This window comes from Paroedura picta, chromosome 3, assembly GCF_049243985.1.
Source record: "Paroedura picta isolate Pp20150507F chromosome 3, Ppicta_v3.0, whole genome shotgun sequence".
Taxonomy (NCBI): domain Eukaryota; kingdom Metazoa; phylum Chordata; class Lepidosauria; order Squamata; family Gekkonidae; genus Paroedura; species Paroedura picta.
Genome location: NC_135371.1, coordinates 110,154,283 through 110,176,980, shown reverse-complemented (window position 1 = coordinate 110,176,980; position 22,698 = coordinate 110,154,283). Strand labels below are relative to the sequence as shown.

Here is a 22,698-nt window from a genome sequence, read left to right as displayed (position 1 = left end):
GAAGCTGGGCGGTTTGCCCGGCCATTTGCATCACTACCATTACATAATTAGAAGGTATCCCCCTTGGGTGTGGTGCCCAAGAATCATAGAATCATAGAATCATAGAGTTGGAAGGGGCCATACAGGCCATCTAGTCCAACCCCCTGCTCAACGCTATACTTCTGTTGAGTATTGTGGGATTATTTTATTTGTTGGTTGTTTAAGGACCACAGGCAGTTTATAAACATGTGAAACAAAACAATTAAAACCCAAACAACTAAGTGAACTGTTGCACACCTGAACCATAAGTACTTACTATACTGTTGCTTAGTGAGCTCTGGGAACAGAATGTAGCTTTATTCAATAGTCATTCACTAAAGAACTAGAATCATAGAATCATAGAGTTGGAAGGGGCCATACAGGCCATCTAGTCCAACCCCCTGCTCTACGCAGGATCAGCCCTAAGCATCCTAAAGCATCCAAGAAAAGTGTGCATCCAACCTTTGCTTGAAGACTGCCAATGAGGGGGAGTTCACCACCTCCTTAGGCAGCCTATTTCACTGCTGAACTACTCTGACTGTGAAAAAATGTTTTCCTGATATCTAGCCTATATCGTTGTACTTGAAGTTTAAACCCATTACTGTGTGTCCTCTCCTCTGCAGCCAACAGAAACAGCATCCTGCCCTGCTCCAAGTGACAACCTTTCAAATACTTAAAGAGGGCGATCACGTCCCCTCTCAACCTCCTTTTCTCCAGGCTGAACATTCCCAAGTCCCTCAACCTATCTTCATAGGGCTTGGTCCCTTGCCCCCAGATCATCTTCGTCGCTCTCCTCTGTACCCTTTCAATTTTATCTACGTCCTTCTTGAAGTGAGGCCTCCAGAACTGCACACAGTACTCCAGGTGTGATCTGACCAGTGCCGTATACAATGGGACTATGACATCTTGTGATTTTGATGTGATGCCCCTGTTGATACAGCCCAAAATGGCATTTGCCTTTTTTACCGCTGCATCACACTGCCTGCTCAAGTTTAGTTTACAATTCACAAGTACCCCAAAGTCTCGTTCACACACAGAGTTACCTAGAAGCGTATCCCCCATCCAGTAGGCATGCTTTTCATTTTTCTGACCCAGATGCAGAACTTTACATTTATCTTTATTAAATTGCATCTCATTTGCCCATTTTTCCATTGTGTTCAGATCTCGTTGAAATCTGTCTCTATCTTCCGGAGTATTTGCCAGTCCTCCCAATTTGGTGTCATCTGCAAACTTGATGAGTAGTCCCTCCACCCCCTTATCTAGATCATTAATAAATATGTTAAAAAGTACCGGGCCGAGCACCGAGTCTTGAGGTACCCCGCTACTCACCTCTCTCCAATCTGATGAAACATCATTGACAACAACTCTTTGAGTGCGTTTCTCTAACCAATTCCCTATCCACTTAACTATCTGAAAATCCAGATTGCAGTCCTTCAACTTATCCATCAGAACATCATGGGGAACCTTGTCAAAAGCTTTACTAAAATCCAAGTAAACGACATCAACCGAATTTCCTCGATCCAGCAAACCTGTTACTTGGTCAAAAAAGGAAACCAGGTTGGTCTGGCAGGACCTGTTGGAGACAAATCCATGCTGACTTCCTTGGATCACCAAATTTTCCTCCAGATGTTTGCAGATCACTCCCTTTAATATCTGCTCCATTATCTTCCCCACAACAGAGGTCAGACTCACTGATCTGAAGTTTCCCGGGTCATCCTTCCTCCCTTTTTTGAAGATCGGAATAACATTTGCTTTCTTCCAGTCCTCCGGGACATCTCCAGTCCTTAAAGAGGTTCCGAAGATGATGGACAAGGGCTGTGCAAGTTCTCTGGAAACCTCTTTGAGCACTCTCGGGTGCATTTCATCTGGACCAGGGGATTTGAACTCATCCAGTGCAGCTAAATGCCTCTCGACAACCTCTCTATCCATGTTAACCTGCCACTCAGACACTATCCTTTGGCTACGGCCATCTCTAGATGTGCCTAAACCCTTTGACCTGTGGGGAAAAACAGATGTAAAATAGGCTCTAAGCCTTTCTGCTTTTTCTGCATCCTCCGTTAGAGTTTGTCCATCCGCACCCAACAGTGGGCCTATTGCCTCCTTTACTTTACGTTTGCTCCTCACATAACTGAAAAATCTTTTCTTGTTACAATGGGCTTCCCTGGCCAGTCTTAGCTCACTCTCAGCTTTGGCCTTTCTGATGATTGATCCTTCCCTCCATTTCGTGAACATTTTCCTTTTCTTTCTTAGTTCCTCTTGAAGTTCTCTGTTCATCCAAATAGACTTCTTAGAGCTCCTGCAGTGTTTTCGTCTTTCTGGGATAGTCATTGATTGAGCATACAATAGCTCTTGTTTGAGTAGCGCCCACCCTTCACATGCTCCCTTCCCTTCCAACATTCTCATCCATGGTATGACACTCATCATGTCTCTGAGTTCATTAAAGTTTGCCCTACGAAAATCCAACATCCGCGTCTGGCTACAAGCTTCCTTGGCTCCCCATCTCAAAAGGAATTCTATGAGGACATGGTCACTTCCCCCTAGGGTCCCCACCTCCTTCCCCTCATCCACCAACTCTTGCCTGTTGGTCAGTATTAAGTCCAGTATGGCTGAACCTCTTGTGGGTTCATCTACCATTTGATAAATGAAATTGTCAGCCAGGCAGGTCAGAAACTTGCATGACTGAGGACGCTTTGCAGAGTTTGTTTCCCAGCACACCTCTGGGAAATTGAAGTCACCCATGATGACAAGGTCCTGACGCTTGGATATTTTCTCAAGCTGCTCACAAAGTGCAGCATCCACATCCTCTCGTTGGTCAGGCGGTCGGTAGCAGACACCAACCACCACATTGTTTGTTTTCCCCTCGCTTATTTTCACCCAGATGCTTTCCACTGTAGATATGCTCTCCTTCACTAGAATTTCCTGACAGGTAAGCCCTTTCCTCACATACAGTGCCACTCCTCCACCTCTTCGATCTATTCTGTTTTTTCTGAACAGTTCATATCCATCCACCATTACATTCCAGTCATGAGAATCATTCCACCAGGTTTCTGTGATGCCTACTAGATCATACCTTTCCATCAGCATGAGAAGTTCCAGCTCTTCCTTTTTATTGCCCATGCTTCGGGCGGTAGTATAAAGGCGTTAGTATAAAGAAGATGCTGGGGGAATCCAACAATTACAATGCCTCAGAGCTATGCTCAATAAAGTACGTATCCTATGATTTGGTGGTAGACATTGTCAGAACCTGCACCCATGGAGCACTAATGTCCAAGTGCAATATTCACTCAGCTTTTTGTCTCCTTAAAATTCATCCAGATGATTTCTGTTTATTAGGTTTCAGGTTTCTTGGACATTGGTACATTGCTAAATTAGTGCTGATGGGGTGCTCAGTGGCTTGCGCAGCCTTTGAAACATTTAGCACCTTCTTAGCATGGGGGATGAAGAGTTTAAAGGGTTACATGCAGGTTACTTATTTTTTGGATGACTTTCTCTTTGTGGGACTGTAAAACACCCAGGAATGTGCTGAGGGGCTGCAGGCCTTCCAAGATTTGGCCAAGGAGTTGAAACTCAGAAAACCTGTATTTATTTTTCTAAATCCCTCCCCCCCCCCCCCACTTTAGGGGCAATCATGTATAGATCATAAATTCCACAGTGCATTCCTAGGAAAACAATCTGAGGTGTGTCCTTATTTCTTTAAGATGTGACTGTTGGATCCAACCAGTTTTTCCTCTGTTCAATAAGGGAAATAAAAGGCCTTTTTTCACTACCAAGGATGCTATGGTAGGAATAATGGGACCCGTGTGGACAAAAGCCATATTCACAATGGAAATTCAAGGAAGAAATGAAATGGGCAAGATTGAGCACATAGGAGCCCTGAGAAATTTTCAACATGCATAACGTTTTGGTGACTTTGGCAACCATATTGATAGCTGCTTAATTGCTAACAGGAGGGACTGTAATATAAGTATCTTTTAATTCCCATGACTCAGAAGACATAAATTCGTGAATGTAGAGCAATCAGAAAACATAGATGTCAGCATATATTTTCCAAAGTTATGAATATCCTACACTGTGTGGGCTTGTAGAGGAATGTTGGCAACAACCTATGTGGTCTCTAAACACTTCCATCAACTGCAGATTTAGCATGCATTGCTTTAAACATTTTTGCTACTGTACATTAAAGAAAATCATAGAAAAGTATTTCAAACACATTATTTGACTGGTTTGGCTAGAATAACTTCCTGTGAATGCAGGAGAGTGAAAGTCCACGTAAGGTGGAACACTTGAAATCAAAATGGGTTAATGTATTCCTCTCTGCATCTCTCACAAAGATGGACTGATTTATCAAAGCCTAGGTAAGTGTGAATCTATCAGTAATAAGATATGTCTGGCTAGCTTATTCATAAGAAATGATATATTTTCCTGCCTTAATGATGCTAGCATTTTTCTTATTAAACAGTAGAATGCCAAGCTTCCCTTTCATAGGCACTTGTTTAGAGGGTTATCTAAAATAGTCAATGAACTGCAAGTGTGAGAGTTCATTGATGGGCAAAGAAGCAAATTGATCTTTCTCTAGATACAGATGCACACCTTCTGCCCAAAGCAGTGATATATCAGGCACTTGTGTTTGTAAGATTCACAGTTAATGAAACATATTCTCAGATTGTCTCATTCCTTCCTTTCTATAAATTATGTTTCAGGGATTCCTGAAGAGAGATGGCAGTTACCATGCTTAAACAGTACTGATTTACAGGAAAGCCTTACAGTATGCTTAATTCATTAGTCTGAGAATGTGTTGTAAGAAATGATAGAAAAAGAATTTGAAATGGGATCATTCTGATTTTCTATAGGATATGTATTAAAAATGGAGCACTGGGGCTTGACAACACTAATCTATTTATGTACTTGAGACATCCCTAGTTTTAAAAAGAGCAGTGGTATTGTTATGGAATTTGCTGTCCCATTGTTCAAGGAAATCCATTCACTTTTTAAAAAAGTGTATTCATGTTGAATACAAAAAGTATCCTGAAATTACAGATACAGCTAGGATTTCAGTATAAGGTTGGGTAACTCCTAGAGAGTTGGGGGATTGGAGCCTGGGGAGAATAGGGATCTCAATGGGGCACAATGCTATAGATGCTACATTCCTTAGCAACCATTTTCTTCAGCAGAATGATCTCTGGAGACTATCTGTAATTCCAGGGGATTCCTGGAGACTTGTATCCATTTTTATTTTTCTTATATACAATTTTTAATTTTATTTAACTATAGTCATATTAGTATGAATATACAAACTACCAACAATAAAGAAATACAGAAAATTAGAAATAACTTTGTAATAAACATCCATTTTTGTTTTTGTTTTTGTTTTGAATGAGATTTTATGTACTGTAACCCGCCACAAGTCTTCAGAAAGTTGTAGGATAAAAAAAAATCAATAATTAATAAATAGATGAAGGATAGCTGGATAGATTGGATAGATAAGAATAAGGGAAACATTACTAGTAGCAGGTTAAAAGTTATTATAGTATGTCTTTCAAAATGACCATTGTGTTTTGGGAATTACTGATGAATTCTAATTTATGTGTATTGAAGTAAGATTGCTTTGAACATTGATGATGGTGATGATGATGGGATTTATTAACTGCCACTTCCTATAATCATTTGATAAAAATTATATATAATAAAACATTTAAAGTATTTTGATAATCATTATTGCCTGCCACTGAGGTGGAAGAAGCAATAACCTGGTTTGGCCAGGATTAGTATTGGGGGTGGGTGGATGGGGTGATCCAAATGATTTGGAGACACTTTGTATTTGGCTGGGGAAAAAGGATGTGAGATTTTTTCGCTTGGGGGATCATACTGCTATTGGTCAGGAATGATTAATTTCTAGAATAACAGACTCAGAACTTTATTGAGAATATTATTAACCTTTCTCTCACTGGTAGTTTCCTATCTGTATATTGCAAATAAGAAGCTTATTATAAAAGCTACAATAAACTACCTCTAATCCTAAAGGAAACTGACCATGTTAAACAAAAAATGCTTTCAAATACTTTGCTCTGCATTGTTCATACCTCATCATTCTTAATAAAGTTCATCAGGACAGATTCTGGCTGGATTTTAGTTCCAAACAACACTTTGTAGTTGCTTTAAATGGAATATTTGGTTTTGTAAAAATTGGGAAATTATAAAGACTTTCTGGATAGCAATTGGATAAGAGGCAGTGATTGCTGTCTCTGATTGCTCATGCATTGTTTCCTTTACCAGTTAATATTCAGTGCCAGTGGGTAACATACAGGTAAAACATACAGGGTCTCTGGAAAGACAGGGGATGCTGTGCAGATTTCAAAGGGCAGCCAGGAGCATACTAGGTATTTTTCAAGGTCTATCAGGAATGGTGAAGGGATAATATTTCAAGATATTTTAATCAGCATAATCTGCATATTTATTGCACATGCAGTCCCTTTGTATCAGCTATGTAGCTTGAAAATGTTGCCACATATTAAAACAACAGAATATGTTGCCTATAAAGATAATGAAAGTCAAAGTACCTCTTGCCAGCATTAGTTAACTGATGGAGTATCTGTTAAGCCCTTGCAAGCCCAGCCAGTTAGATTCTGTACAGTTGATTATCCAGTGATCTTGGCTTTTGCATGCTTTGCGTAAGAGACCATTTCATTTAGCTAAAATACTTGCAACTCTTTATTGTTCTCAATATTCACCTTCCACTGCAAAATGCTGTGTGATCTTCACTGTTTTGATTTGTTTTTTTTTGGAAAATGAAAGAACATGAAAACAATCAAGCTTTTTTGGTAAGACCTGTAGCTTGGGGAAAATAGTAGCCTGAAGTGTGTGTTTTGTTTTTTTGTTTTTGTTTTTTTGCTTAACATCCTGCCAAGAGTTTTGCTGAAGTAAAGGGTGTGGCACATAATAGAATAGAGCTTAAGATCTGAACAAAAGAGGTACCTATACAGAATCCAGGGAGGTGACTGAAGGACATTGCATTTCCCTGGCAAAGTCATGGCTTCATGTTTAATTTAACAAAACATTAAACATTTCATGTTTAATTTAATGAAACAGAAGAACATTAGGATTTATGACCTTAATGACACTATGTCAGTGCTATACAATATGAGTTGCACTATGTACTGTAAAGGATGTGAAAATAGAACTGTTTTTTTCTTCGAGGGGGGGGGGGAGTGGAAAACAACCAGATAACAACTGCAGCAAAAACAACCCATTAGTCATGCACTACTAGCCTAGCTAATTTTAGGCATACTATTAGTAGGCATTTAGGCAAAGCTAGTAAGGTTTAGCATCAGCACAAATGCAGTTACTTCCCTACTACTCATGTGAAACAACTTAATTTGAAGTGTGTGTAGGAGAACTGGGAGAAAGAGAAAATTGGGTAGGGGGTGGAGCATGAGGCCTGGTCATTTGTGTCTCTAAGGCCTGGATTGCTGAAAAGGCCCTGGTTAATGAGGTCAGCCCCCAGACCATCTGCCTTTGAACTTGAGCTGATTTCTTCTGGACAGGTGAGGAGGGAGGCCCTGAAAAATTTCCTTCCCCCAGGAGGCCTGGAGAACTTTCTTTCCAAGTGGAGGCCTGCTTCTGAGGGGCTGCAGCTGGATCAGCTTCACCCTAGAAACAGCACTTCTGAGACCTTGGTTTGGGAAGGAAAACGAGTTTGGGGGTAGAGAGTACCATACCCTGTGTGTAGAATTGTATTTTTCCTGTTGTACTAAATACTTTGCTTAAGCCAGTGGTTCTCAACCTGCGGGTCGGGACCCCTTTGGGGGTCGAATGACCCTTTCACAGGGGTCATGGCAGGGCAAGCAGCTTGGCCAGGGGGGCACCATCCACACAACAGCCTTGCGGGGTAGATCGAGATAGAGCATTTGTCTGTCTGGAGCAGCGGAAAAGAGTGAGATCAGCATGGTGGAACAAGAGGAAGAACTGAACTGAGAAACTCCAGGAAAAAAAACAAAATGTATATACAATCATGAACAATGGATCATGCCATTGGTCAGTTTCAGTTTCAGTTCTGTGAAAGAACACTTGTATAATTTTATGGTTGGGGGTCACCACAACAAGAGGAACAGTTTTAAAGGGTCGAGGAATTAGGAAGTTTGAGAACCACTGGCTTAAGCCAAGATGTGTGAGTGCGAGGGGGAGTTTAAGAAAGAAAGCTCTAAACCTTGAACTTGCCCTTAGTTTCAGCACCTGGGTTAGACATTTATCCTACAAAACTTGCTTGGTGCTGTTCAGGGGAGGAGATAGGAAGTATCATTTATTAAGTGTCAAACACTAACTTGGAGAAAAGGTTTGGGATACTGCTTGGCTGCAATCTCAAAACATGATTCCAAATGCTTTTAGTAAAAGAAGTGAACTATCACTGAACTCTTGCAACTGCTGTCAGATTCAGGGCCTCTAATGTCTTATTTTAGGTATGAGATCATATGGCTGAGTTGATGGGCAGTATTTTACCTTTTGCCTGGAAAGTATAGTAGCCCTTTATTATTTTTGAAATGTTGATAAATACATATGAAATAATAATCATTTCAATTTCATCTCAGTGTACTGTTTGACATTTTTGGCAGTCCTTTTTGTTCTTTTTGGAATATAGCAAATGCATCTTCAAGAGATAATGAGTAATGCTGGCAAATAATTGTATAGAATCTTCATAAATTGTTTGTGAAAATATAGGAGAATTGTTATTTTTGATCTGTGAATAATTTTGATCTGTGAACAATTTATAGCACAGAGTGAATCTTGAAAGTATGGTATTAAAAGCAAAGAAAATTGTTTATATCCATAGAAACAGGAATTGTCAGCTGTACAGACCAAATGGTTTACCTATAATAATTAATAGATGTTTTTTTTTAAGTAGTATACTGACATCTGCAGCTTCTACTGAAGTCTGCCTTGAATCAGACACATTCTGTCTGTCCTCAGGGCAGTGCACTGAAGCAAGCAATGTGTGGGTCCTGCACAGTGCTTTCTTACAGCTGTGAATCTGGAGACAATCTGAGGCATCTGACTCTCTTTGGCCTCTAGAGCCTGTAAACCATCCCTGAGATTTCTGCAAAACAAACCTCAATAGTGAAACTCACTGCTTTGTCTAGTTACTGCATTTTAATGCTAAAGTTCCCTTTTCTCATAAATCTTCAAAACAGCTTATAAATATTTTTAAAACAGTAAAATGGTAGCTTGTGTGAAATTTCCTTCTGAGGAATTAATGGGATGGGCAGCTTTCCTTCAGATAAGCTGAGCTCAGACCACATCTTGAAGCATGATCAACAGCTGTTCATTAGATCTGCTGTCCATATCAGAGAATTTCTCCTCAGTTTGTGCTCTGGATAATTCAGTGTGATTTTTAAAAGCATCATTTTACAATTGCTTTGATCCAATTTTCACAGATAGGAGGGCAATTTTTACTGATTCCTCATTCCACTGAGAACTTTCAGCTTCCCCTTCATACTGTTCTGGGGGCTGTTACTCTGGAGTACCATTTGAGGGGTCTAAAGCAAGAGGGACGAGAAGAAGAAATTGCACTTGTACTGGCCACCCTGAGACATTGAACCTGCTGTTGAAACTTGACTAGCCGTAGCACATTGAATATTCACATCACTACCAACGACTGTGGCTGGAATGGCCTGCGAACTACCCGGAATACCGGCACTCGGCAGCATAACCTGTGAACTGGTATTAACAACACCTCCCAAAGATGTTGATGAAATGGCCTGGGTGCCAGGATCACCAACCACCCTCGATACTGCTGATGGAATTATCTGCGAAACTGGAGTATCACCTGCACCCCACAAGGCCGATGGATCGGCCTGCAAGCCAGAAATGGGTCCGTCCCTAGTCACAGTGGCTGAAACAGCCCTGGAACCCCGAACGCTTTCTGGCGGCCAGGGGTGGTGACCTTGTATGTCCCCCATATGCCCTTGATAGCCAAGCCCTTGGTAAAATGTTCCCCCAGACGCTGGCCAAAATTGTCTATAATTATCCAACCTTTGGTTCCCAAGAGCCTGCCAATTTTCCCTAGCTCCTGACCAGTGTCCAGATCCTCCATACCAATCAGTGGTAACGCCCCCTGCTGGTTGCCAAAGATGCCCACCTCCTGTTTGAGAGAACCCAGCCACCGGACACACTGTATCCTGCCACTGGCCCGTGACGCCCCCAACCTGTCCAGGTAGCATCCCAACATTACCCTGCCATACTGAACCAGCCACTCTCTGTGGCTGAAAGGGGGGGTGCCACTGCCGAACACCAGGTGGACCTTGAGCCACCCCATGATGGCCAACACCTCCCTGCTGCAATTGTGAAGTGCCCAGGGACCAGGAATGACCACTCCCTTGCACAGCTCCTGTTGTTTGATTCTGCTGCAGGGGCCCCCTAGACTGCCAGTCCTGAAAAGCTTGCATCCCAGCCAGGGCAGAATCAGCTGACAGATCAAACTGCCCCCCGCTTTGATTCGCCCCATAAACCTCAGTTGCTGTTGCCATGCCAGCTGTGGGCCCAGACTCCTGAGCGACCCCCATTACCCCCATGCCTGAGGGACCAATTAAAGATGAGCCTACATTGGCAGCCCCTGCCCTCATTTCTTCTGACTCCAGGTCTTGTGCCAATTGCTCCTGTCGGGGAGGCCCGCCCAAATTTGGCCCTCCTCCACCCCGAGCAGCTCGTCTCCTGGCTGCTCTGGTGCCATAACGAGGCTCCGTAGCTGGCTGAGTAGCCGGGCCCTCAACCGGCCCCGCCCCCGCAAGCTCCGTGCCCGTGTCAACAGGCCTCAAATAGCCGCTTCGGCCTGGCACAGTCCCGTGCCTTTGGCCTTTTGGCTCCCTCCTTTTTGGCCCCATCCTGCCTCTCTCCAACTCTGAAGGCCAAGCCTGTTCGGGAGCACCACCTCACCCCCGTCAGTCTAAGGGAATCGTTTTTTTTTTTTTTTTTAATGCTCCCGATTCGCAGCGCCGCCAAAGCACCGCGCCGCAACCGCCGAATTCTCCTTCTTTTTCTTTTTTTGTATTTTAAAAACAAAGGCCTTCGGACCCCGACGTCGCTCTTTGCCGCAGGCCGCAAGCGCGAGTCGGCAGGAGCTCCCCGGGGCCGATGCGTTCGCTTCGGCGCCGCGGGGAAAAGAGGCAGAGCGGGAAACCTCGGCTCCCTCTATTGGAGCACCGCTCTGCCTCCTGCCCAGCCCATATGGCTGCCGCCGGGGATGCTGGGACTCGTAGTCCCAATATCCCCAGCTTCCTTCTTCGGGGCTCTATTGCCACCGCGGCAGCAACGGCCCCCTCGCCCAATCTCGGGTGCTATTCTGGGGGCTGTTACTCTGGAGTACCATTTGAGGGGTCTAAAGCAAGAGGGACGAGAAGAAGAAATTGCACTTGTACTGATAGAATTCTGTGAGAAGTTAAGCTATGGATCCAGTAGATCCAAGTTACAGAATTATACTAAGTGTAAAACCCAGATTTTACATGTATGGAAAGTATTTTCCTGAGGAAAATGTGTTCTGGTAGAGTCACCTCAGCAGGATTTTACCAGGTACAGAAAGTGTGGGTGAAGCCTGATAAGTGCTTTCATCCCAGAACCTTCCCAATAAATCTCTATATGATACACTAACATTGGGAAAGAGTTAGAAAAGGATGATAATTACCAGTTTGTTTGTTAATTTATACTCTACTTTTCTCCCCCAATGGGTACCAAAAATGGTGTTCATCATTCTCCTCTTCCATTTTATCCATTTCAAGTTTTTGTCTGAAGATAGTATAAGCACACCCCAGAAATGATCTACCATGAAGAACTCTGCTATACCTATGTGAGCTGCCAGTATGCATGGGGTGCCTCGTGTAAACAGGGATTACCCAGACTCTTGAAAGAGCATTAGGAAATGTTTCATTGTATGATCCCCACTGTGAATATGTGGGATATTACCTGTTATTAAAGAGAATAAGGCATCCTTTACCTGTGTGTAGTTCTGTGCACTCATTGGAACCCTGTAGAATTTTGGAATACAGCCAAATAGCAGGAAAACACTTCACACAGTTTTGGTTCTTGGCTGCAGTCCAAAGTCCTGCAGAGTTCTCATGAGTATATCAAGTGTGCAGAGGTATCAAGGAACCGGCCTTGATGTCTGCCCAGTAGGAAATACGAATGCATAGTTCTAAAAGAATTACTAGGGGAGGAATGTGGAGATCTTAAATTTGATCTTCACTCAACCTGGTCATCCTCATGCTGACTTGTGCTTTCTCAGTGGTGAGACTTGATTTAGGGAAACTGCATACTCTGCGTTGTCTTTTACTACTTTTCTTTCGTGATAGTATTTCATCGTTTGTGTTCAGTATCCCCTGGATTGCTGCAGAGCAGAACTTCATAGAACAGTTCCAGTGGAGGTGTGTCTTTATTATCCATCTTAAACTCCTTGAACCTCATCCACTGTGGCAGAAGTGGAGGGGAAAGAATTTAAATGTTGGCGTTTTTATTGCATGTGACTTGAAAATATCCATGTTGTACTACAGGAGATTTACTCACTTATGGAGCCCTCAAGGTAAGTTTTTGGATGCAAAGCTAGTGAATATGTCATTTTCACCAATAACATTGCCTGTTGACAGAGTATAGAATGTCACCTGCAAAATAATCACAAGAGAAACAAGCATTTCTTGAAAACAAGTTCCTTGTGTTACATTACAATGGTATCACTTTTAACTGAACTCCCTTTCAGACACCAAAAGCTAACAAACCCTTTTCAGATAACAACATCTGGGAGTTTGAATTAATAGAACTGAATGCAGTTCCCTCCACCCTCCCTGCTTTTATTGGCTTTGGGCCAGTGGTTTGTGATGGCAGCTGGGATCAGACTCCCTCCCAACATGTGTTCATTTAACTTTTCTGTTTTCTAAAAGGAGACATACCATGATGTATATCTTTGAGGTCCCTTATATTTTCCCCCCAAACAGCAACTTCTCTGCATGACTCATAAGCTGGTACTGGTATATGTGTAAGAATCCATACATTTACAGAGAATGTGAGCAACTTTGCAGTAATGCACTAGTTTATGCTCTGCACAGCATACTCTCCATCTTTGTGCATTGGACATATTCTTCAGTGTCCATTATGCTGCCAGCAAAGTTTATGTGGAACTCAGAGAAACAAGGATAAGAGGCTAGGTAGTATTTTTTCTCCTGAAAGTGCCTCATATTCTAATGACTAACAGAGTCATTCAGCACACACTGCTGAAGTGGGTGGAATTTTCATTGTTTCGTTTGCATTTCACCTTTCAAATTATGGGCAAAGCAATCATAGTGGCGCATTAACTCAAATACACTCCAGATGCATATTATTGTCCATGGCAGCAGACCATTTTGATTGTTATAAACCACTAAGTGTGATTGCATTGGCACTTAATGAGTACTAGAGTGGCTTTCAGTGACCTTTCAATCTGAGGTGCTCCAAACAGGATTTAGAACACTTTTCTTGCCTCCCGACTCTGTGGTTTGGAGGGCAGTAGTGACTATTCACCACCTCCTTTACCCTACTGATAAAACTAAGCTTTCAAAGGCAACCAGCATCAGATGAAAAGAAAGGTGAGGTATTTCGGTTGGGGCTTGCAACAGAAAGATGACTTGTAGGATGCTGTCTGGCACTGTCTGGACAACATACTCTTGTTATTCATAAACTAGTCACTGAGATGCATTTTGGATTAGAAAAAAACAAACTTAAGTATATGCGGTAGTCAAGATTTTTCTTTTGATTATGGAAATGAATTTTAAAAGATAGCCTTTTTCCTCATTGCTCTGAGCTCTACAAAATGATATGCTCTGAACCTGGACTACTACATATCAGTTTACTACGAATGAATACTAATCTACTAATGAATACTAATGAATACATAGTAACTTGCTTGAAGTGGATAGTCACTCCTGGTTCCAGGGTAGGAACAGCAGTCCTCTGGGCTTTTTATATTTCAAGAATCATGCAAAGGATTTTTAGAAAGCCAGGAAATGTTCCAGAGGAGATGAGGAGGAAGGATAAGAGAGAACCTCATGCCACCCAGGGAAACACCTAAGGGTTGCAAAAGCAGCCTCATTCCCAAGTGTTGATATGTATTTGTGCTGGCCCAAACATGCCCTCGCAAATAGTTGCAGTACATGCAGAATTCTGGTGATAGAGTGCTAATGAGGCCTAGGCAAAATCAGGTTGGTTACTTTGAGTTAATTGTTACTTTATAGTAAGTGCTATGTTGTTTCATGAACGATGTACTCTTTAACATTAAAGTATACAATTGCATTAATAATGTAGGACACATTTCTTGCACTCCCCCATCTTAGCTGGATTGAAGTTATAAAACTGAACTAGGCACCAATTACTTGTATTAATTTCCAAGACAGAGAATGTTATAGATAATATAAACATTTGTAATTGTCTTAATAATCTCTCTAGAAAAAAAATGAACAGGACAAGCAGTTTGTGATTAGTTTTCATTTTAGTTTTTCAGCTATTCTCCTAGGGAATTGTTATGCTGGCAACATTTTAATCAACTGTTTCACTGGCAATATTGAATTTTAAAAGTTAGCGGGTACTAGTTACTGCATGCCTTCATTAATATACAAGAAAATCAAGTATTCTACAGTGATTAACATCTATTCAGAATTTAGAATGTATTATGGGCTCTAAATTATCATAGGAATTAATGCAATCTTTTCAGAGGGCTTAAAATATGATAATAGATACAGCATTACTAGCACCTGCAGCTCAAGGTACCAAAGTTATTAAAGATGGTTGTAATTATATTTATTATTGCACAGATTCAGATGAGGAAAAAACAAAATGTAATGACTTGAGCATGAATAAAATTGGGGATCTTTATTAAAAGTCTGTTAAAGAAATATTTTATGCGTGAAACATATATCAATAGATTTATGTCCAAACGGCACCATAGAGGACATGATGGATAGAGCTACAAAAAACAAGGGGGATTTCTCTACAAAAGGAAGGAAAGAAGTCCCAGGGTAGTAGAAAAATTTGGAATCTTAAACTAAATATATAGCGAAATTCAACCCCCCCAAAGTAACAGAAACAATGTTTCTGCCTTAAAGAAAAGTATATCCAGGGTTGCTATGCAACTGCAACAACATCTCAAGCCTTCCAATCTTTGGTTTCAGTAAAGGAAAACTGTTAGGGGAGAATAAGAGTGGGCTGGACAAGCTCTAGAAAAGATTTCATCCCCCGACCCCATTGTGATGTCCTCTGATGGATGAGGACTCACCAAGAACAGGTGTTCCTTCAATAACCAAAAATTTAGAACCAACACAGCTCAGCCTGGTCTGATGGTAGCCACCACCATGCAACTTGGCCTTGCTCAGCAGTCAGCATGCAGACTAGCTAGATCAGCGGTTCTCAACCTTTGCCCCGCCACAACCCCAACTGCAGTGGTGGTGGCGGGGGCAGTGGGGGTGGCGGTGCTGGCCATCGATGCCAACTTGAGCCTGCCACTGAGCTAGATGGTTCCTGGGGAAAGGCTATCAGGGATAGGGAATGATGGAAATCTGAAGGCACAGGAGAAACAAACAAATCCACCCATCCCCTGGGTCTCAGTACGAGTTGAGCTAAGGCTCTGGCAGTTTCACCTTCCTTTAATGTTGTTGTTATTATTATGTAAATGTTATTGTTGTTACCACCGTGAATAATGTTACCTGTACTATTTCGTTGTTTTATGTAAACCGCCCTGAGCCTTCGGGGAGGGTGGTATAGAAATAAAATAATAAATAAATAAGATGAAGGTAGGTTAGCTTGGTTTTTTAAAAATTGAAGTTTTTAAAACTATAAAAATATAAAATAAAAAGAGGAAAAAAGAAAGAGGAAAAGAGAAAAAATGCATTAAAAAGAGGCTTCCAATTTTATCTTTGATGAATATGTATCAAATTACTTACCAGTTACACTATAATTATGAGGGAAATGAAATCCCTCTTTTTCCCCATAAACTCATATTTCTTCCCTCCTTAAGCCTCAAAACCATATACTATTGGATCATTTCCCCCGTATCACATAGGAAGTGTATTGGCAATTTGACAAATCGTACCCAGAGGGTACTTGTTAATTGTTCAGCATCTTCTTGAAAATAAGTGACGTGGAGTACCCCAAGGATCTTTCATGAGGCCTGTGTTGTTCAACATATTTATAAATGATTTGGATGAGGGATTAGAAGGGATACTTATTAAATTTGGATGAGGGATTAGAGGGGATACTTATTAAATTTGCAGATGATATTAAACTGGAAGGGGTAGCAAACACAACTGAAGACAGCAACAGAATACAGGATGATCTTGATAGGCTCGAGAAATGGGCTAAACTGAATAAAATGAAGTTCAGTAGGGACAAATGTAAAGTTCTGCATTTATGTAGGAAAAACCAAATATACCAATATAAGATGGGGGAGACTTGTCTTGGCAGTAGCATGTGCGAAAAGGATCTAGGAGTCTTCGTAGACCATACATTGAACATGAATCAGCAGTGTGACTCAGTGGCTAAAAAGGCAAATGGGATTTTGGGCTGTATTAAACGGAGTATCGTGTCTAGATCACGGGAGGTGATGGTACCGCTTTACTCTGCTCTGGTTCTGCTTCACTTGGAGTACTGTGTTCAGTTTTGGGCACCCCAGTTGAAGAGGGATGTTGACAAACTGGAGTGTGTCCAGAGGAGGGCAACAAAGATGGTGAGGGGTTTAGAGACCAAGACATATGAAGAAAGGTTGGGGGAGCTTGTCTGTTTAGCCTAGAGAGGAGATGACTGTGAGGGGATCTGATAAACATCTTCAAGTATTTAAAAGGGTGCCATATGGAAGATGGAGCAGAGTTGTTCTCTCTTGCCCCAGAGGGACAGACCAGAATGAATGGGATGAAATTAATTCAAAAGAAATTCCATCTAAACATCCGGAAGAAGTTCCCGACAGTTAGAGCTGTTTCTCAGTGGAACAGGTTTCCTCAGGAGCTGGTAGGTTCTCCATCTTTGGAAATTTTTAAACAGAGGCTAGATCAGGGGTAGTCAAACTGCGGCCCTCCAGATGTCCATGGACTACAATTCCCAGGAGCCCCTGCCAGCGTGGCAGGGGCTCCTGGGAATTGTAGTCCATGGACATCTGGAGGGCCGCAGTTTGACTACCCCTGGGCTAGATAGCCATCTGATGGAGAGGCTGATTCTGTGAAGGCTTAAGGGGGTGGCAGGTTACAGTAGATGAGAGATTGGGATGTGAGTGTACTGCATAGTGCAGGGGGTTGGACTAGATGACCCAGGAGGGCCCTTCCAACTCTATTATTCTATGATTCTATGAGTTTTCCAATGAAACACTGGCAGGGGCTCATGGGAATTGTAGTCCATGAACATCTTGAGGACCACAGGTTGACAACCCCTGCTCTAGGGTATTGCGGGAATTTCCCTTCTCCTTCTCCTTCCCTTCTTCTTCTTTGCTGTACCCCTTTAATAACCTGTTTCATGTTTAACATCTGACTGGTTATTCCGAGTTTCTGTATCCCCATAAACATTGGCGGAGGTCCTGAGTAACCCCTCTTGCTAAGTCTCCTTAAGTTAAATCCCTCAGACTTATTTCTCTTCTTTTGGTAACAGTACCTCTCCACCTGCCACAGAGTAGCTCATCCATCCCCTTTAAAACTCAGGAGACTGTGAAAAGATCTGCTCTAGATTTTTAATGGTTTTATTTCATAGGATCTGCTTCAGCACTGAACTGATAGCTTTATCTGTAATGTTCTTCCTAGACTACGTTATGTTTCTAGGACAGAACAAAACTTGATAAAATGTTAGGAGCGGGAGTACCTTGGGATTTTTTTCCATTACTTAATAGCTGCCAGTAAAGAAAAGATTGTCAATCCCTAGCCTGAAGGTTTACTTCTTGTTGTGATGATGGCAACCAGGGATACCTTCGTATTTATCTGTATACTATAAAATACTTCTGGCATATCTTTAGTAAAATTATGAGAAACAGCGAAGAATTTAGATTAGGTTTTATGGTTGCAATAATTATGAAACATGGTCATTAAAAAAACAAAGCCCAAAGGCTGTAAAATGAGTCTGGCTTCAAAATGTTTGGTATTTTAGTTTCAAAGGAAAGTTTAAAAAGAGATTTTAGTTGAAGTCTGTGAGGGTCTGCATACAAATGGGGGCAATGTTTGAAAGAAGAAAATCTTATTCCATTATAACCAGTGCTAAGGGTAGAACAATGAACCATGTTATTAGCACCCTCAACTATGGGTACAATACACACAATAGTGCTGCTATACATCTTTAATGTATTAATTGCACTATCCATTCATTGTTCTCTGAAATGAACAGACGTCATACAATAATAATTCTTGGCATGCTGATAGAGTTCTGATGAAGATAACCGACTCTGGAAAGCTCATACTAATAACATTGTTAATAGTTGGTCAATAAGGTGCTACTGGATGATTATAATTCAGCATAGTGTGGCTCTGTCAACCTGATTCAGATCCAGAGTCTAAAGCATTCTTTAGTAAACTCCTGAAGGTAGCCAGCTAAGAGACTTTGGGGCAGTCACAGTTCTTTCTGAGCTCTCAAAGCCCCACCTATCTCTCAGAGTGTATGTTATTGGGAGAGGAAGTGATTAGAAGCCACTTTGAGACTCCTCCGGGTAGTAAAAAACAGAGTACAAAACCTTCAGCTTTTCTTCTTTTTCTTCTCTCTGATCCTCTCACTCCTTTTGCCTACTTCCCAATGCTTAACTGTCTCTTAGTCAGTTCCCAGCAGTTATTTCTTAATGAACTCACTCTACAGAATTCCTTTTGAAAAATCTGTCACTCAATCATTAACCCTTGACAGTCCATCAGAGACCTCTGTTGTATTGGCACTTCTTTCCTTAAAAAAACTCTGCATCTAGATTTTTAACATTAATTTCCTTGCTTAGCTGCATATGTTTCTATTATGAGAAAGACTTCCTTGAGTTACACGAAATTACAAAGCTGAAGATAAGTAAGATATCTAATTTCCCCTCCTCTGAAGAAATGAAGAGGCAAGTCAATAAACAGTATAATTATGAATCCATTCAGAAAGAAAAATAATGACTTTTTGAAGTGACACCGCCAAATCCAATAACTAACGGTTTGCCAGGCAATAATAATGGTATTTGTAACTCTTTTAATTGACTTTAACCTTTCCCTTCATCTGCAAACTATTAAAAAATTAAAGAGGAAAGTATTTACTGACACAGATTTACATCAGTGCATGGCTCACACTCTTTTAATGAGGTCAAAGCAATAAAGAGCCTGAACAGTTTCAGTAGCTAGATGATGAATGGCTGTCTCGCACAAGACTTAGCAGAACAGTAAGTGACAGCAGATACTGCTATTGTTTGTACATTAAGGCAGTGGTCATCAACCACCGGGTCGTGGACCAGGACCGGGCCGTCAATCACTTAGTGCCGGCCGCCTGCTCCTTTCCCCGCCACTTGCGAGCCACTCTTGCCAGCGCGCAACTCTTCTCTGGAGAGAGGAGGTGGGCTCAGACGTGACTGGTGCTGCTGCTGGAGAGGCGGGGGTGAGGTGAGCGTGGCGATGGAGGCAGCCGCCTCCCCCTGTCCAAAGCGGGAGACGCATTTTGCTCTGGGGCTGCGTTCTTCGCCGCTTGCGAGCTGCTCTTGCCAGTGCCCAACTCTTCTCTGGAGAGAGGAGGTGGGTGCAGAAGTGGCTGCTGGTGCTGCTGGAGGGGTGGGGGCGAGGTGAGTGTGGCACTGGAGGCAGCTGCCTCCTCCTCTCCGAAGCTGGAGATGTGCTTTGCTCCGGGGCTGCATTCTTCGCGCCCACCCCAGATCCCCAGCAGGGAAGCCTAGTCCCCCCTCCCCTCTCCCAGAGAGCTGCTGGCTGCTCAGGGTGGGTGGGGCCGGTACTGCCAAGGGCTGCTGCTTGCCACAAGTCTGTCCTGTGCTGCGCGGCTGGGAGGAGCGGCCCTGGGGGCTTGACTGTCCTGCTGGGGGGAGAGGGATTGGAGATCTTGGGCATGGAAGAAAACGTGGTTGCCTCATGTGCAGTGAGAGCTGCCAGGGATCTAGAAAGGACAAGGTGAGGGGAACCAACTCTCCACTTTGCGCCGGCACAGGGCATGGCCATCATACAAGACAAACTAACCTGACTCAGAACACTTGCGAATTCTGAACCACTCCAGGAGGGTTCTTTCCTGACTTAGCCTTGACTGACAGGAATTCAACCCATGCTGGTTGCTCCCCTTGAGTGGCTAAAGTTCAAGTGTCACTTGTTGAATTTCTGCATGTCATGCCCTTGTTAAAGTCACAGAGCCAGCTTGGGGGAGGGGGGGACAGACAGTGAATGTGTATGTTTTTCAAAGCCAACCCCAAAACTTCCTAACTTTATTCCAGCGTTTTGTCACATTCAGTGACAGGATTCCATAGGCATGAATGAGTGAGCTCAATTCCACATGAAAGAAGTCATTGATGTGAAAAGGAACATGTTAGGTGTTCAGTACTGTGGTGTCCCTGCAGTTTTTGTTGTTGTTGTTTCCTATGTAACTGGTTCATGGGGTAAGATCCTGAACTTCAGGATATAACTGTTGTTTTTGTGGCATATCTGTATCTTATTTTGAAGGGATGTTTAAACGTTACCATGGCAACCAGAGTCAGAGAGCGTTACGGCATTGGTTGAGAGGAGAGGAGTAGACTACCCCCCCCCCCCCCGGGCCTCAGTAAAATTGTCAAGCGTTAACCGGTCCCCAGTGATAAAAAGGTTGAGGGAAAGAGAAGGAACTTCTTTCAGCTCTTTCCTTCAAGGTATAACTTTTCAATCAGGTTGGCAGAAACATATAGCAATCCCATAGAAACAACAAAAGTCACCCCAAATTGAAATCTGAAGTCAAACAGGGATCCCAGCCTGTAGATCAGACCTGGTGATCCCCCTGGAATTACAACTCATCTCCAGAAGATAGAGATCAATTCCCCAGGAGAAAATGGATGTGTTCGAGGGTGGATGCTATGGTATTATACCCCAGTTAATTCTTTGCCCTGTCCAGGCTTCACATCCAAATCTCCAGGAATTTCCCAACTCTAGAGTCAAGTAAGCAGACAATTTAAACTTCAAGAAACATAGTTAGATTTTACTCCAGAGATTACTATAAGCAAGAGTTAATGTGGAATTCTATTGGTGATTACTGTTGTTTTTATCCTTTGTCAGAGCCTTCAGTCCCAGGCAGCTTTACTATGCAGTTACCATTCCTTGTATCAGTGCATGCAACCAAGCTGGAATGGAGAGCATGTGAATTTAATTGAGTAGTTTCAAACGAAGCACAGTAAACCCTGAAGCAGTCAAGTGGTTGCTTCATCAGAAGCCCATCAGGTATCCTTAGTGTGGTACCAATCAACATTTGACAATTTTATGGGAAATATGGGCTGAGTATTGAAACTGAAAGGCAAAACAGTCTTGCTGGAACATCACTACATGCTCATATTTAACCCTGATAATCTCAGTGTGCAGACCATATATATTTGGTCAATAGAATTGTTTCTCTTTATATCACCCACAAAGACTGTGAAATTACATTTCCTTGCTGTAGTATAACCTCTTCAAATTGTACAACTTATTCTGTTCATACAAATTTCAATCAGTGAGTCAAGGTCACCCATTAGATTTTTTAAACTTATCCAACAAATAATACTAAAACTTGCCCCAAATGTGCAGATGTTGTACAGGTTGAATATATATTTGAAATATTGTCTGCAGTAAACTAGTCTGTGCTGGCATAGAAGGTTCCATGTAGGACAAAATAGCAGGAACATAGATTATATGCAGTGTGTACATGCACAATTATCCTCTTACAGTACATCTACTGAATGGAAATCCAGGCCTAGTATCTCTCATTACATTTACAGTTTAAATGGAATAAGTGTACCTGCTAAACTTGTAGTATGTGAAAGAGTCATTAACAATCTACAATAATTCCCACCTGTCCACTCTCCATTCCTCATGCCAGTCCTTTGCAGAATTAATCCCCCCCTGATTTGTTCTGCACTCATGTATGTCTTCCACATCTTATAAGATTAGAGCAAATAAATAGTTTTGAAACAGTAAATAAGAACCTGCTACACGTTGTACATGTTTTATCTTGGGGGGGGGGGGGGTTGCTTTCCTCAAGTCAGTTTTGTTCTGCTTAAAAATATCAAAAGTGGTAATATTTAAGTTGGTCAAAGTGAGTCCCCTGGCTCACATGACATGTACAATGCAATTTATACAGTAAACTATATTGTCTAAGAATAGAATTGTAAGGCCACGCATGAATGCTGACTGGAATCCTATGGGAAATGAAAGCTGCATAAGCAAAGGAGTAAATGTTTTCAGAAACCTAGGAGGTAAATTTACATCAAAGAGACAATGAGCTAACCTTCTCATATTCACACCTGCAATTTATTAAAATAAAGCCATTGACCAAGTTTGGGAAGGAGGGAGGGAAGGAGGGAGGGAGAGAGAGCACTTTATATCTAAATGAATTAGGTCCCTAGAAGACAGCTCTGTGTTTGTACATACATTTATTAATAACTCATTATTGGGTTTTCCTGTAATGATAATAAATTATAAAGGGCTAAAAATACCCTCAAGCATAATTGAAACACATTATGTCTACTAATTGCCACCTATTCCT

At 42.0% G+C, this 22,698-nt stretch overlaps 1 protein-coding gene across 19 annotated transcripts in view; it reads left to right on the top strand.

The window, feature by feature from the left end:
* Positions 1–22,698, top strand: part of TENM2 (teneurin transmembrane protein 2) — a 1,331,635-nt gene that overhangs the window by 792,015 nt on the left and 516,922 nt on the right. The window contains exon 1 of one of the 19 annotated variants that reach the window (XM_077327178.1): positions 4,351–4,373. The exons of the other annotated variants lie outside the window; for them this stretch is intronic. The gene's annotated coding sequence lies outside the window, so the exon portion shown is untranslated. Of the gene's footprint in view, positions 1–4,350; positions 4,374–22,698 lie in introns of those variants that run through there. 19 annotated transcript variants of the gene reach the window in all.